General features: G+C 42.3%; 1 protein-coding gene across 2 annotated transcripts in view; it reads right to left on the minus strand.

Moving 5' to 3' along the window:
• LOC132827109 (rasGAP-activating-like protein 1) overlaps positions 1-13,973 on the minus strand; it is a 267,843-nt gene that overhangs the window by 122,042 nt on the left and 131,828 nt on the right. The window lies entirely within an intron of this gene.

The following is a 13,973-nucleotide window of genomic DNA, read 5'->3' on the forward strand; positions in this document are numbered from 1 at the left end:
AACATATAAATATTGTCAGGAAAATTTCCAAAAACATGGAAAAGAAAATGACTCTTCCGTTGTTTACACAGACATGATCATACTCACAGGAGGATTGCGATTCCTAGGAGACCATCTCCTTGCCTCAAGAACCTTTTCTGATGTAGTCTCCCAGACTGCCGGCAGCTCCCATTGTTCTGTTGGTAGCTCTCTGATTGGCTGCTATTGCCCTAAAATGCTGTTATTGGCCCTCCCTGGGTATGATCAGCCCTGGCTCAGAGACATATGATTTGGTCATCACCCCTGGCCCCATCTGGACCAGCTCAGTGTTATCCCCCATTGCTGAGGTACAGTGACCAGCTGGTTCATGTGTCTCCTCCAGGACAGTTCATCCCTAGTCTGTACCCGAATTGGACAACAATCCTGTTTGAGCCACCCCACCACAGGGATCGATTTTCCCCAGACATCTAATTCTGGGCCAACACGGTCTCTCTTCATTGGAATATCTCAACTGCAAGGTTCCTATCCTTTGGCCATCTGTCTTTCATGATTTCGCTCTACCATCTGTCAGGTTTCTTCCTGCCAAACAGTAAGCCAAACACGGTTCTCAGCTGGTGGTTGAAGATGAAGGATACTGGTGAGCACTGGGTCGTCGTGTGTGGCGTGTTCCTCTGAGGAACTTGTTAAATCACTGTTGTCGTGACCCTTCCCTTTGTAAGGTCTTTAAGGCCAACTTCAAGGTTTGAACAAATCTCTCCACCTGCCTGTTCATCACAAGGTGATATGGAGCCAATCTCACATGTCTAACTCCAGCTACTCTTGCACAACAAACTGTGGACCATTGTCACTCAGAACCTGCTTATGATTCCCAAACCTGGCAAATATTTCATCCAGTCAATATATTGTTGCTTCCGCTGATACTGACTTTGTGACCACCAGCTCGGGTCACTTGGAGCGGGCATACATGACCACAAGTAGGATCTGTCCACCTACTCGTCTGGCAAAATTGATGTGAATCTGCTGTCATGTTGTTTAAGGCTGTTCCAAAGGGCGAAGGGGTGAAAACAGCAGCACCTTCCTTACTAATGCACAGGATCCACAGGATTCTACTTTCTCCTCAATCTGGGAGTCCACCTTCAGCCGAAAGTAGCTCTTGGCTATCTCCTTCATTGGCACCTTGCCTGTTGCCTTGTGCACGTTCCAGCACTTGTCCTCTTAACGGGGACGAATAACAAATCTCATTCCCCACATTAAACATCCATCTGATAGAGACAACTCCCACCTCCTGGACAGATAAGGGGGTAATTCTAGTTGAGTTCTATGACGAGTCCTTCCTCTCAGGATTAAATCCATGATACGGCTCAAGACCGGGTCATTCCAAGTAACGTTCTGCACTGCCTTGCTGACATGGGTACCTTGTCTTCCTGCATAGTTTTCACCAGCAGTGGTAGCTTTAACAAAGCATCTGCATTGCCATGTTTCTCTGCCTGTCGGTATTCGATCTGTGACTGACAGAGCCAGTGCCCATCTCTGCAGGTGTGCTGAAGGATTCCTGTAGAAGGGCTCATGCCCGATACGTCAACTCTCCTGCTCCTTGGATGCTGCTTGACCTGCTGCGCTTTTCCAGCAAAACGTTTTCAGCTCTGATCTCCAGCATCTGCAGTCCTTACTTTCTCCTAGAAGATTTTAACCTACTGCGAATCCTCTTGCAAGGATGCCTTCCTTGAAGAAGCACTCTTCCTCCCTCTACAAGGATTTCAGTGAGTCCCTCTCTCACTGCACACTCCAGGTCATCTCCTCTGCATTCCTGAAGAAGGGCTCATGCCCGATACGTTGACTCTCCTGCTCCTTGGATGCTTCCTGACCTGCTGCGCTTTTCCAGCAACACATTTTCAGCTCTGATCTCCAGCATCTGCAATCCTCACTTTCTCCTGATACTGTCATGCTCCTCGGTTGTGATACTGCAATGTATTGAGCAGATAACCTGATGTCTCTCCTCTGATCCGATGGCCCACGATGCCTGTGCACTGTGTATTTTTTTTTCAAAACGGCAAATGGCTTCAGCAGGGTTGTACTGAAAGTCAATGATAACCGGTACAATTGTCTTCCTGTCCCTGGAGTGCCACCATTACATTGTCAGGCTTTCCATCCAGCTCATCTCCTTTCAGTTCGACAGCAACAGCAACCCAGCCCTGCCTCAAAGCTGCTCCTGAGGGTCTCAGTACAATCACCCTTTACCTACATGGTATTCAAAGGTCAATGAATGAAAAAAACATTACAATAAGTGCCTGTCATTCGAAAAGAACAACATTTAAAGGGTGTGGATGCCACTTTCAGGGAGTTTAAAATCTGAAAGGAATGCAGAATGGTAATGAACATTTCAACTGACAGCCCTGTTTATCTAAACTCTATGGCTTCTCAATTTATAAAGCCATCTGAAGACCTTTGTTGCTTGTTTGTAATGATCTTGCTGATATATGACAGCTGTCAGGAAAGCAGAGATCAGGCAGCCTTCACAGTGCAGGAAAGGTGATAAAATCTTTAGGGTCCTCCAGGTATAATATTACAATCACTTATCAATTACATTATACTTTGTGCTTAATTGTATCTTTCTCTTATGCGCAAATGTCTTATGCTGTCTTTCACCAATTTACAATTGCTGAAATCAATTGAAAATTTTAAATGGCTATTCTTCGAAATGGCTTCAAGTTCAATTTCGACTTGTTTGAGAAGTACACCCATTATTCTGTTGCTGCAGCGCAGGTAAGCAAGGTGTATAACATAATGTGCTTAAGAAATTATCTGCCTATGCTGCCAGCTATTTACATTTCAATATCCGTATGGCTTTTATGTGTCCTGCTGCAGGAGACTAAGGTCTCTCAACTAGTTGCCTCTGGACTGGGTTTAACTACCTGCCCAGAGCTCTGTGACATCTCAGATTCCAACCCTGACTGATACTCAAGAGAGGCAAAGTTTCCTAATTGGGACATCAATCTCAGTGCCAGGAGGCTTCTAAGGGTGGAATATTGAAAAAGTCATTAGCTGCATAATGAGCTCATCAAATGTGTCAAGTAAAAGCAAGAAACTACAAGAAATACACAAGTCAAGTTGATCTGAAGGTGCCATCAATTGAAACGCTTTAGTGCACTGTGGAAATGCTGTCTTGTATTCAGTGCAGTGTAAAATTGATATCAGTTGTGTAACAACATAGGCAAAATATCTAAATAAAGCACACAGCAACAACAATAAGACAAGATGCTTCATGTGAAAACAAATCTGGGACAGTCATCAGTGCATGTCCCTTTTCATTATTATTGGTTAAGTTTAACTGGAAAACAATTCCACAATTATTTCCTAGTTGTCACGTTTGAGCACTATTTCTTGCTTTGTGTGTTAGCCCTCACTTTATTTGATCTAACTTTTGCCAAATTTCTCTGCTATCTTAAAAAAAACAAACCGCCTGTTTCCTCAGAAGCAGACACTACCAGTCAATGCAAACTAAGAAACAATCAGAGTCATTCAGTGAGTCACTACACTCTATTCCATCCATTTATTTAATAAGTAAGAAACAAACACTGATTTATTGCCTCACTGACAAGTCAGCAGGAATCCAAAGAAGAGTATTTCTCAATAAATTTCCATGACATTTCTAGCAACTTAAGAGTAATTTCCATTTGCCCACAACTCATATGAACTCAAAAGGTTTAGCTTGATTTATGAAATCTATCTAAAACCATAGCAATTTGGGGTGGAAGGGGTTCAGTGGCCTGCTTTGTGCTGTAGCTTGAAACCTCTCAGTGGCATGTGGAGTTTTACTCAGAGGTGAGGAAGGAGAGGTACTGGACTGAAGAGACCTCCCTCAGGACCTGTCAGATTTGACAATGGGAACTCAATTGATCTGATTTTTCTGCAGCCAGATTGAGAGGTTTGTCATTTTCTGGTGCAGGTAGGTCACAAATCAGGGAATGAATCAGACATCACTGGGGTGAAGGAGGTCAGCAGAGTCTGGGATTCCAGGGATTAGAAAACAGAGGCTCCTGGAGGTGAGGGGTGTACGGAAGGTCAAAGGCTGGAGCCTTGTTTTGATTCATTATTGAGTGTGTGGGCATTTCTGACTCAGCCAACATTTAATGTCCAGAGGGCAGTTAAGAGTCAACCACATTGCTGTGGGTCTGGAGTCACATGTAGGCCAGACTGGGTAAGGATAACAGACATCCTTCCCTGAAGGATTTCAATGAACCAGATGGGTTTTTACCAACAATTGGCAATGATTTCATGGTCATCATTAGACTATTCATTTCATAGTCTTTATTGAACTTAAATTCCACATCTGACATGGCAGGATTTGAACCTGGGTCCCCTGAACGCATCTAGGTCACTGGATTAACAGAGCAGTGATTATACCACTAGGCCTTTGCCACCTACAAGATAAGAAAATTTGTGGGACAACTGGGATGAGGATGGGAAGGGTTGAAAAGTATCCAAACAGAGCTTAGATTCACTGTTCCTACCTACCATTAACCAACTGGAGAGCACTGACTGTCAAACCAAACCCAAGAGACAGAATGAAAGACATCTTTATTTATAGAGTTTATTAATTACTCAGTTTTACAGTTCCACCCAAACACCAGCTTCACATAGTCCCCCTTCATACCTACCCAGTCAATTAACAACAATCATCTGTTATGGCAGGTCAACATTAAACTTGAAATCGTGAAGGACAGTGTATCTACCAGCCAGACTGTAATTTTAAATTCCCAGCCTGCCGCCTTCTGGCAGTTTGGCCGCACACTTTCCCCCCATCTCTTTCTCACACACACACACTCACCTCATTACCCCCCCCCACCCAATTTTTGAGTTTTTAATTCCTTATGCTCCAATCGAATACAAATTTCCCCTATTTGCAGGGAGGGTGATGTTAAATTGCTCCAGAAATTAAGTAAAGTTTGGTTTTCTACCAGGAGACAGAAGCTAATAATCAGGAGGCTTGTCTCCATTGGGTGACCTCATGCATCCAGGTACATTGCCTAGAGTCAGGTGTATTAGCTGACTCCAAAGCTGCTCTGAGAGGTGACGCGTAATTTGGGGAGAATCTTCCTCCATTACAGCCATCTTTATTTCAGGTGGTAACAGTTTTAGAATCTGAGCAAAATTGTTCAAGAAATTCATTTTAGGAAGCACTGCAATACCAGCGCCGATGGGTTGAGGAGTGGCAGATGGACTTTAATCCAGATAAATTTGAGGTGCTACATTTTCATGGAACAAATCAGGGCAGTATTTATACACTTAATGGTAAGGTCCTGGGGAGTGTTGCTGAACAAAGAGACCTTATGTGCAGGTTCATAGTTCCTTGAAATTGGAGTCACAGGTAGACAGGATAGTGAAAGTGTTTGGTATGCTTGCTTTTATTGGTCAGTGCATTGACTATAGGAGTTGGGAGGTTATGTTGTAGCTGTACCAGACATTGGTCAGGCCAAGTTTGGAATACTGCGTTCCGTTCTGGTCTCCTTGATATAGGAAAGATGTTATGAGACTTGAAAGGTTCAGATAAGAATGACAAGGATGTTGCCAGGGTTGAAGGGTTTGAGCTATAGAGAGACGCTGAATAGGTTGGAGTTATCTAATATAAATTTCCCCTGTTTGCAGGGAGGATGATGTTAAATTGCTCCAGAAATTAGAGTGTCAGAGGCTCAGGGGTGACCTTATGAGAGTTTATAAAATCATAAGGGACGGAGTTAGGGTGAACTCCCCAGGGTAGCAGAGTCCAAAATTAGAGGGCTTAGATTTAAGGTGAGAGTGGAAAGATTTTAAAGGGACCTAAGGGGTAACTTTTTCATGCAGAGGGTGGTGCATTATTGGAACCTGCTGCCAGAGGAAGTGGTGAAGGCTGGTACAGTCACAACAGTTAAAAAGCATCAATAGGAGTTTGGAGGGATATGGGCCAAATGCTGACAAATGGGAGGAGATTAATTTAGAATACCTGGTCGGCATGGACCAGTTGATCTAAAGGGTCTGTTTCTGTGCTGTACATCTCTCTGACTCATAAAGAAATGGGAGAAGAACTTTCCCATGTTGCACATCAGCCCACAGCTAATCCCAGGAGTCAGTCAATGCTGCTGTCTACTGATAAGAGGTTATTGAAATAAAGCGTCAACTCCGTCACTCTCTCCACAAATGCTGTCTAACCTGATGAACATTTCCATCTTCTGTTTTTATCTCAGACTTGCTGCATCATCCATGACATTTTGCTTTAATACGAAAGTGATCATTCCTTTGAATACTACGGGGTCTTTGACCAGTTCACTCCTATACGACTGATTATTTTGCCTGAAAAGGGCTACCTTCAAAAGAAGAAATGATTCAAGAACACTCAAGTCTCTTCCCTCAAAGAGAAACATACAGCGAACAAATTCCGAACTCCCTGAATGACAGAAGAGACAGAAATGATGATCAAGATTTTAAAGAAGTGTTTATGACAAGTTTTAAAATACAATCGAGAACCAGGCTGAATACAGAAGGTTCAGAAGGGCATAAAAAAATGAAGCAAAGAGGGAGTGTGAACAGATACTGGCTGTTAACTTAAAAGGAAAATCCAAAGTCTTCATTAGGTATATAAATAGTCAAGTGCAGTAAAAGGTAGAGTGAGGCCAATTAGTGACCAAAAAGGGGATTTATACATGGAGCCAGATGGCATGGTTGAAATATCGAATTGATGCATCACATCTGTTTTTACCAAAGAAGAAGATGCAACAGACCATGGAGAGAAAGAGGATGTTCCATTGCTAGAAGGATTCAGAATTAATAAAGAGTTATTAGATAGGTTGCAAATGCATTCAAGGACACTAAGGGAAGTGAGAATGGAAACAGTTGAGGTCCAGCCAATAATTATTCAGTCTTCCTTAAACTTCAGGGGTGGTGCTAGAGACAGGAGGATTACAAACATTATGGCCTTTTCACAAAAAGAGTACAAGGAACTAAACTGGAGAATTGTAACCAATTTTGGGCTCTGCACTTTCGGAAGAGTATAAAGACATTTTAGTGAGTGCAAAAGAGATTTGCGAGATTGGTTTCTGAGATGTAGAATTTCAGTTATGAAAATAGATGGGAGAAGCCAAGATTGGTTTCCTGAGAAAACAGAAAGCTGAGAGAAGATTTGAACTATTCAAAATCATGAAAAGTCTGGACAGCTTAAATACATAGGTGTTCACTCTTGTGAAAAGATCAAGAATGAGAGAACACTTATTTAAAATAATTAGTGAAAGAAGCAAAAGTGATATGAGGAAAAATCTTTCCATGTAATGAGTAAAGGTAGGGTCTACGTTAGATTGTGGTACAGAAAGGGCCCATCAGAGCATTCAAAACAGAATTAAACTATTAATTGAGGATCAATAATGTACAGCGTTACAGGTAGAATGCAGGAATACGGCACAAAATGGATTGCTCATAACAATCTGTGATTCTTTGAAATTCACTTCAAATTGTACAGTTGGTAACCCCAATCTTAATCAAGCTAGTATGTCTTCTTCTGTCTGTTTACTCTGTAACTGTAGTTAACTTTGGAGTTACCTTCTAACCAAGGCAGCCACTAACAGCCTTTCCTAAGCTCTCCAGTCATTCCATGCCCTTTCAGTTCTGTTCTGAGGATTCCTACTGTGATATCAGATTATTGCACCATCAGTCACTTCACTTATTAAAGCTACAGTTCCAAACAATACTTCCTCAAGAAGAGTTCAGTCGGTCTGAAAATTTTAAAGAAATTCAACCCTTGGGTGATGCATCATTTTCTTCCGTCTCCGGACAAATGCAGATCTGACCCACTGCACTGCAATATCCACACTAGAAAGGCAAGAGGTATGTTGCCTCTATTCCATGCCAGAATGAAGATCAAACCCAATGTTGTTGGCACCAATCTGATAGCACTGGCTATCCAGACTATTGAACTATCCAGCCATGAAGACTGAGTTACTGTGCCAACCTGCATTTCTCCATGTATGTTGTAGTGCTGGAGCTGCACATCGTGATGGCAGAAGCTTCAATTTCTACCCATCATATGTCTTGCAATCTCTCCCACATTGACCACCTGCCATTGGCAAAAGATGAAAGTTTGGCCACATTAGGAACACACCTTTCTTGGCCATCCAGTCCTGCAGCGGGACATGTGGAAGGCCACTTTGTCCAAGCCCAGAGCATACCTACCAGGAGGTCCTCTGAGCCCTTCACAAAGGGGCCACATAAATCAGCAGCATGGGACTGAGTGAGGAATGGAGAGAAATGTAGCCGGCAAGGCTGAGTGTACACTGAGGGAACACAATGAATTACTATTTAATGGCTTAATCACTCAGCCACAATCACAGGTCCCAGCATCACTCTATCACTGTCGATGGATTTAATGATACATTTAATTTAGTATAAATATTTCTAATTAGATAAATCAGCACTTTCTTTTGTTTTTAAAAAGAATACCTGGTATTCATTCCAGATCTGACAGAAGGCTTTGAAAAGTGGACAATGGGACCTAGTTGAACAAATCTTTACTAATTAAATCAATGCAAACTAATACAACAGATGGCCCAAAGTTGCAAACACTCTGCATCAATCAACACAAATATTTCTGTAAAACGTGGTGTTCATTTTACAACAGTGTTTTCCTGACAATGCCAATCTGATGGAAACTATTCCGTAGAGATTTATTTCCTCTGTGAGCAGTTTCAGATATTAATTATGTTGTACAATTACTAAAACTCTGGATTTCATTTGAAGTCAGTGAAATGAAAATTAGATGGCATCTATAAAGGTTGATTGACCTCTAACATCCCCTTACCTTGGTGGTGAAAAATGAAATGACGTCCCTGGTCCCAACTGTAAGGACTTTGCCCTTGAGATCCAAGTGGCCTGAGTTGATGTCAATTCAGATTAAAATATAGACAATGAACTACTTCTTTTACCAGGATGTCTAAACTTCCCACCTTTCTACTTTAAACACAGGCTGCAGAAGTAAGCTATATTTCACCATCTAAAATTACCTGACAATTTGGAAGGGGCATTAATCAGCAATGGGAGTAGTTCCCCTTTATGCTATGTCTAGCAAATCAGTAAATGCATTTCCTTCTAAATAAGTTCATGGTTTTAACATAACTAGTGCACATGGAATTCGTGCCCATTATTGCATCAGAATCATTGGAAACTCCTAATGTATACATAAATATAAATATATTTTACTTAATCACACACACCAATGGCATTGCTCATGGGAGGTATGTACATTCATAAGGAGTGATCAATGTGACATGTTGAAGCAAGTTATTTAATGTATAAGTTAGAGACTGGGACAGGTGTGGCCAAATTGTGTGGGTGGGAAGTGATGAATTGGAAAAGTAGTAATTACCAGGATGAAAAATATTTAGAATCTGTGCAACGTAAGATTACAGAAAGAAATTATATTTAAACAATGTTTAATTCCATTATTTGGACATTGGGCAACATCCTCATTCAATGAATGGGGTGAAGTCACAGTTGTACAGAAGTAAAACCAGCAAGGTCACACATAGCAAAGTAATGAATGGGAGAGAATGTGTTTTTGAAGGTGTTGTTTACAGAAGTGTCAGAGAGGATTAGAAACTCTGCACTTTTCCTTCGGTAGGCCATGGGAGTTTTGAAACCTGCCTCAACATGAACATAGGCATTCACCATTGAGACTCTCGAGCTGAGAGAGATGGACAAAGGATTTTTATTAGTCAGCGTGTGGCAGGTTGTGGGAGATGGTGGAGACTGTACGTGCCAAAACGTCATTTGGGAAGTGCCCTGGAAGATGCCCTGCCAGTAGGTGATCTACCCAGAGGCAGGAATAGGCCAGGGCCCCTCTGTACTTTCTTGGCTGTTGGCATGTTGCTAGGCTGAGTTCTCATACCATTGTGTAGGGAGTCTACCAGCTCCAAGGAAAATATCTTCTTGTGCTTCCCTGGCAAGGAAGAGATGGGGTGGAGTGAAGCCAGAGGCCTACTTTAATCCTGCAAAAGGTAACTCTCTCCCACCCTTCCCTTGCTGCCTTGCAGAGGCCACTTCTCTCAGGATGATGTTCCAAGATTGCAGTGCTGCTGGCTGAAGGAACATGGCTGTAAGCTTTATGGTTGGGAATCAATAAATAACACTGACCCTCTGATTATACTATGCCAACAGCATGCCCCTCTTCCTGAATTCACCACAAACCCCGTCTGCCAATTCTTGCATGTTTGCCTCCTGGCGGTATCATGGGGGAAATCCTGCCTCCCCTCTGAATGTGTGGCACAGCTCAAAACTCCCCACTCCCAGTTCTTGGATGATCCTGCCAAGGGGCTGAGTTTAATGACTCATCCAAAGGACAGCACCACTTGAAAGCTAGCATCAATCAGCACTGCAGTGCAGCATCAGCCTAACTTACTCACACCCAGAATCAGTCTTCAATCTTGATAGCAATTTTAAGTAATTGGCATTAGAATGAATGAGCAGGATGACAGAAGGTGAAGTTTATTTTTATTCATTCATGGGATGTGGGCGTCACTGGCTGGGCCAGCATTTATTACCAATTCCCAGTTGCCCTTGAGAAGATGGTGGTGAGGTACCTTTTTGAACCGTTGCTGTCCAGTACTGTCGATAGATGCATAATGCTGCGAGGGAGGGAGTTCCAGGATGTTGACCCTGTCACAATGCAAGAATGGCACATACTTCCAAATCAGGTGGAGAGCAGCTTGGGGGGGAACCTGCAGGTTGTGATGTACCCAAGTACCTGTAGCTCTCCTTCTTCTAGTGGTTGTGAGTTTGGAAGTTGTTGTGTAAGGAGCCTTGGTGAAATTCTGAAGTGTAAGTTGTAGCTGCTCAAATGTAGAAATTTAGGCTGCTTCATGTGCACCTTCCAAACTCACAAGCTTCACCATCTAGAAGGACAAGGGCAGCAAACACATGGGAACACTACCACCTGCGACTTCTAAATGAAGGAATTGTACCATCATTGCTTTGGTGTTGCTGGGTCAAAATCTTGGGATTCACTTTCTAACAGTATTGTGGGTGCCCCTACATATCATGGACTGCAGCAGGTCAACAATGTAGATCACTACCATCTTCTCAAGGGCAATGGGAGATGGGCAATAAGTGTTGGCCCAGCCAGTCATTAATACACGCTGTGAATAAGTTTTTAAAAGGAACATTCATCCTTCAACTCTGCTCCTCTTTCGACAGATGCTGCCAGATCTAGTAAGCATTTCCAGCTTCTATCGTCTTGATTATTTATGACATAACTAACTATTTTGGGGGCTCTGGTTCAGAGAAGGCTACTGGTCAAGACCTTAGCATAACTGTCTTCTCGTCATTAAGTAGTGTTATGGGATTTTTTTTACATCTACCTACATAAGCCAGGGCTCAGGTTCTTGCTCTGTGCCAAGCACAGTGTACCATTTAGCTTTCCTGGAGGATTACTGTTGTGTGAGGGAATGATTTTGAATGAGTTAATGTCGGAGTTGAATTAGCTCCACCCAATCTGATGGTATCATACAGTCTTTTGGCGAGATAAACATTTTGTCTTGGATGAGGTCCTGATGGATATAAACATGACATGTTTGGTACCTGATCGTTCTAACTGTGCCTAACTAGTTAATCTTAATTGTATCTATATCTATCATGTTATGTCAGACAAGTTCCTCTTCTTGTTACGTCTCTCGAGTAGAGTACCCTCGATCACAGATAATTAAAACAGCTCTTAGGATCAGCGTAGTTAGGATAGTTAATGGCAGCAAACTACACCTGACCATAAGCCACAGATTCCAAAATGTCTTGCTGGAAAAGCGCAGCAGGTCAGGCAGCATCCAAGGAGCAGGAGAATCGATGTTTCGGGCATAAGCCCTTCTTCAGGAATGTAGAGGGAGGAAGAGAGTTTCTTCAAGGAAATAGCTCTGATTCTCCAGCATCTGCAGTCCTCACTTTTTCCACAAACCACAGATTGGCAACTACATCCCAAGTATCAGCGTAAGTTATATGTTCACCTCAATTAGGAGGAAACTGAAAAGTCCAATGTAAATGAAAAGGCAAACAATAGGTAAAAGAGGAATAAAAACATTGCCAGTGCAGGTCCGAATATTAATCAGCTTTCAGAATCCAATGCAATCCAATCAACTTTCATTCCCCTTTTATAAAATGATGTGAATTCTTTAAGTGGACTGCCATCTTAATTTGTTCCTGAGTTCCTTATGTCAGCTACCTGACAAATATATGAATAATATTGCACTTATAAGTGAATTGTTTATTCAATGTAGCATTCTTCTTATCCCTTAAAACAATTTCAACTTTGGCCAGATGCCATACTCTAGTAAGATTCCTCTCTCTAAACGGAGTGAGCTTTTTTGCCAACTGGAATTGGTCTGTCAATATGGTTGACATCAAAAACTGCTCTCCTCACAGAATAACTGACAGCAAGGGAACATGCCAATACAAATCATTAAAGAAACAGCAAGTCCTAAATGTATCCATCACTTATGTGCATAAGAAACGATATACATTTGGACCTTTGCCCAAGGCTCCAGTACATGCTCAGAATCCAGTCATTTTATGCATTCATCCAAAACCCTGTGAGTATTCCTCCAGCCATCTGCTACATCCTACAGAATACATGAGAAATATCTGTGGAAATCAGTTTGACAGAAAAATACAACAAAGAACAAGTAAAATGGAAGGAGAAATAATTAATTGTGTGTACATTCCCTGTCTACCATGTCCTGATATGCTTTACTCTACACTATACATAATTGACTCCCAGGTGCAGTGGGGCTGTACAGCATATGTTTGGTTTCTAGTGAGGCAGCGAGCCCGCTGAGGAAGATTGCAGGATCTATTAAATCTGTTGAGGGGGTGGAGTGGGCAGCAATCACTCATAGGAAGCCTGGGTTGGAAGCCTGCTGCTGGTGGGCATGTGGAGGTCAGGATCCTGTGGTGGGTTCAGGGGCACTGGGGCGAAGGTGATGGTGAAGCAATAGATCACAGAGACTCCTCTGGCAGGCCCTTGGTCCCAGGAGGATGGATTCTCTCTCATCCTGAATCTGTCAGTTTCTCATCTCAAAGAAGCAGCCATGCTTTCAAGGAGAACCAGCCAACCTGAGTGTGAGGTAAAAAAATGGAACGGCAATCAGGTTCACAGCCTGATTATCCTTTGTAAACTGCGTTCACAGAGAAATTGGTAACCTGAGCAACTTCAGGCCAGAGTTAAAGCTGTAACTGGATGGGAGGAGGTGGACTTGACTCACCTGATCCAAACCCAAACCAAACCTCCAGCCGTTCACTCTGTCAAACTCCTCTATGAACTCTCTCTCAGACACTGCTCTAGGTAGAATCAATACTCACATCACTTGCATTTTGCATCACTTTAGGGCAATCTCAGGTTTTCTGGTCCAAATAATAATTTGAGCAACTTCAGACTTTGGGTGTACAATCCACTTTCTTGTTACATGCAGTGGGTTATCAAATATCTGGGATGTGATGCACGTTAAGGGAGATTGTTCTGCCAAGGGCTCTGAGTGATGCATTAGATACTTTAAGTGGACTGCCATCGTAATTTGTTCCTGAGTTCTACTAAATCCACTCGACTCACAGTCTCGTGGAGTATCTCCCAAACCTCTGATTCAGGTCACAGAAAGTCTACTCCATTTTGTTTCTGACCTGGCAGCATTTTCATCCTTTCCAATGGATTACCACACACCTCTCCATCTTGAACTTAGGTTTTCCCATTCACTTAGAATCAAAGAATCATAAAGACGTAGATGGAGGTCATTCAGTTCATCAAACTTATTTGGGACACTCTGTGTCCCTTTCAAACATTCCGATACTATTTGCACCATAATTAATTTAGGTCCCAAGCAATTAGTCATATCTTCATCTAATTGATTATACAAAATGGTGAAAAGTTAAGACTGCAGAATACCATTCCTCACACCTGAGTATACATTCTTTATTCCCATTCTGATTCCTATCTGTCA

The sequence above is a fragment of the Hemiscyllium ocellatum genome, chromosome 24 (assembly GCF_020745735.1).
Source record: "Hemiscyllium ocellatum isolate sHemOce1 chromosome 24, sHemOce1.pat.X.cur, whole genome shotgun sequence".
Classification (NCBI taxonomy): domain Eukaryota; kingdom Metazoa; phylum Chordata; class Chondrichthyes; order Orectolobiformes; family Hemiscylliidae; genus Hemiscyllium; species Hemiscyllium ocellatum.